Source organism: Malurus melanocephalus, unplaced genomic scaffold, assembly GCF_030028575.1.
Source record: "Malurus melanocephalus ecotype Western Australia unplaced genomic scaffold, MMel_1.1 scaffold_594, whole genome shotgun sequence".
In the NCBI taxonomy this organism is placed as follows: Eukaryota; Metazoa; Chordata; class Aves; order Passeriformes; family Maluridae; genus Malurus; species Malurus melanocephalus.
The window spans coordinates 348,142-351,465 of record NW_026623826.1 but is presented as its reverse complement, the minus strand read 5'-3'; the positions used below and the strand labels follow the sequence as shown (position 1 = coordinate 351,465).

Sequence of the window (3,324 nt, the reverse complement as noted above, 5' to 3'; positions counted from 1 at the left end):
ACCCCCAACAATCCCCCCTGTGCATCCCTGGCAGCCTCGGGGCCGGGACCATTCCCTGGGGAGCCTGGGCAGTGCCAGCACCCTCTGAGGTGCCCAGCACCTTTCCCTGAGATCCAGCCTGACCCTCCCTGGCCCAGCTCCGGCCGTTCCTGGCTCGGGAGGAGCTGCAGCCCCACTGAGTCTCCCCTCAGCCTCCTCCAGCTGAACAATCCCAGTGCCCTCAGCTGCTCCTCCATGGCCCCTYCARRCYTTTCCCCRTCCTCTGTCCCTCCTTGGGAGCGGGCAGGAGTTTGCCYTTGGGAATTGAGGGAGGAAACAAAGGGAGGATTGGAGCCCCAAGCCCTGGGGCTCTCCCCGAGCAGGGAATGCCCGGCCCAGCACCCACAGCTGGCTCTGCTGCCAGGGCAGGATAAAGCCCGAAATCTCCAGCAGATCAGGAGTTGCATAATCCACACCCACACCCGAGCAGATATCGCTGCAGGGCTGTGTGTGTAAGTACAATCCTCCAAACCCATTAGACTGTCACCTAAAATATAAGCTAAAATTAACGGATGAAATCAGCAGGAGATTAAGATCGCGGTATTTAAGGCAGCTGCTGCAGCTACTTTGTTCTTCATCCTCTCACAACTTCCACAGGAGAGTTCTTGTGCCACCCWGATCCCACCCTGACACCTCCAACTGCACCCTGCAGCACCTTGGATTATTCTTTGTTCCTCAGAACASATTTCCAAGTTTTTGGGTTTGAATCCAGCTGTCCCCTGAATGGTCCCCTTTCATTTTCGCATGGACACAACAGCGCTTTGGGATGTGCAGCACGGGAAGGAGCTGGAGCTGGTCCAGAACAGAGGGATGAAGCAGCTCTGCTGGGAGGAAGGGCTGGGAGAGCTGGGATTGTTCAGCTGGAGAGGAGAAACTTTGGGGTGAGCTCAGTGTGGCCTTCAGTGGTGAAGGAGCTGACAAGAAATGGAGATGATTTATGAGGGATGGAGGGACAGGACACAGGGAATGGCTTCAAAGTGACACAGAGCCCTGGCACAGGGTGCCCAGAGAAGCTGTGGCTGCCCCTGGATCCCTGGCAGTGCCCAAGGCCAGGCTGGATGGGGCATGGAGCAGCCTGGGACAGTGGGAGGTGTCCCTGCCATGGCAGGGGGTGGAACAGATGAGCTTTAAGGTCCCTCCCAACCCAAACCTTCTCTGATTCTATGCAGAGCCAGAGTATTTTAATGAGGTTATCAAATACTCCACAACAATGAAAACCCCAATCTCTGGTTTAGGCAGGGATTCAGACACTCCACAGAGATGTAACAATCATTTCTGCTTTGTAAAACCAAAGATCAAACATGCCTTTAATCAGAAASGCCTTGATCAGCTCCTAATTAGAATTGCTAGTCAGAAGCGAGTCCACAGCCTTGCCCAAGGTGCACAGCAGCTCAGTGATGAGCAAGGGATGATGAAAGAAGCAATCAAAAGGAACAATCYTGACTTTGGGTGCAGATTCCAGAACCATAATGTGATCATCCCCTGTTTTCCAAGTGGCTCTTGCCATCATTCCCATCAATATTCTCATTAATTGCCATTTATTTCCTCTCCCTTTTCTATAAGAGTCCAGGATGTATTTTTGCCCAAGAATGTTTGTAATTTGGTTCTTGTACAGAATAATTTCACCATTACACTATGGACGAGTCAAGGTGTATCTCAGCAGTTTAGAAACAGAGGGTGACTGAATGCAGACCCATAACCTGACCCCTTCTGGCACAGAGGGAGAAAACAAAGGTTTAAATTCATGCTAAACATCCTCTGGGTGCCCAGATTTCTCACAGAAATGATGGGGTGACTCCTGCAATATCCAGGGGCTGTACAGAGCCCACAGTTCCTCAGCCAAGCTGCTGCTCCTGGGTTAAAAGCATTTCTATGCCTGCCTTATTACCCCTTTCCCTTTAAAAAAACCCCCAAAATAAGCCTTGCCTTATGCCCAGAGATTTGTTACCCCTAAGACAACATTTGACCAAAACACCCTAATGCAGTTCTTACTCCTTCTCAGCATTTTCACATTGATTTCTCTTTTTCAAACCTTTGTTTCTATCTTTGCCCAAAACCTGGCACTTGCAAAGTGTTCAAATCAAACACCATGAAGGTCCTGCTCTGCTTTTCCAAGCAATATCTGCAGTCAGGAAAATATTGTTAAATGAGAGGCATTCAGTCAAGACCATTGGAATGGTCCTGGAATGAGGCTGGGTATTAAAATATCCATTAAAATATCGAGGTTGTGCCCTTTTCCCACTGCTTCTTTACACCTTGGACAGCAAAAGACAAAAACAGCCATTGGCTGTCTAAGTTCTCATRTTTCCTGGAGGCTTTCCCAGTTTCAAGCCTCCAGAGGAACGAAAAAGTTCCTTGCTGTTCCCCCTGCTAATGGAAGAGTTGGCACAGCCAGGATAATTCGTGGATTAAACATAACACATGCAAAATACAATTTACTGGAGATCCCCCAGAGCCCCTGTGGGAGTCCAAACCACCCTAAACCAATTCCCAGCTTGTTTTGAGCTTGACCACAAAGACCAAAGTCTGGTGAAGATAATCTCAGAATTATGGTGCAGCATAATTCTGCATAATTTCTGGTGGCAGGCAGAAACCTTCCAGCCCCTGGTGCTCACCAGCTCATTTTTACAGCCCTTCCTCGAGTGTGGAGGCTCCAGCCAGGTGTCCAAGGACATGGAATGTCCTTGATTCAAGAACACTTAAATTCCTGGTTTTATTTAAACCTCCTTGCACATCCCAACTAAGTGCATGCTCTGAATACTCTCCACGAACCCCTCTCGCATTTCTCACTTCAGATAAACAAGGGAGGAGGTCAAGGTGCTTTGAGGATGGGAAGTGCAGGCTCTCAGCTCGGATGGAACCCAGATCCCACCCTGGAGCCAGGAGCAGCTCTGGGAGTGTTTGTTAATTAATTGTGTTTAATTGTGTTTAATTGTGTTTAATTGTGTTTAATTGTGGCTGAGCAGGGCAGGAGCTCCCAGCAGGAATGTGTTCCTGGGGACAGGGCAGTGCAGGGGCAGAGGTGCTCCTGAGATGAGCTGCAGGTGCCTCGGTGGCTCTGTGAGTCCTAAATTTGATCCTCATGGGGAGTTGGGAGCTGGGGCTGCCTCTCCCAGCTCAGCATAGGCTGAGCTTAGAGCTCTGCTCAGTCTGAGCTGATACCTGGCCAATAAACAATCCCCCTGCTCCCTCTGCAGCTGCACCCCCTGTTCACCCTGTTCACCTGGGGCCTTTCTCCACATCCCCAAAACCACTGGAGAATCCACTCAAAAAAACCTTCCACAG

General features: G+C 50.0%; 1 protein-coding gene across 1 annotated transcript in view; it reads right to left on the bottom strand.

Moving 5' to 3' along the window:
- HTR4 (5-hydroxytryptamine receptor 4) overlaps positions 1–3,324 on the bottom strand; it is a 54,737-nt gene that overhangs the window by 34,022 nt on the left and 17,391 nt on the right. The gene's annotated exons all lie outside the window — the stretch shown is intronic.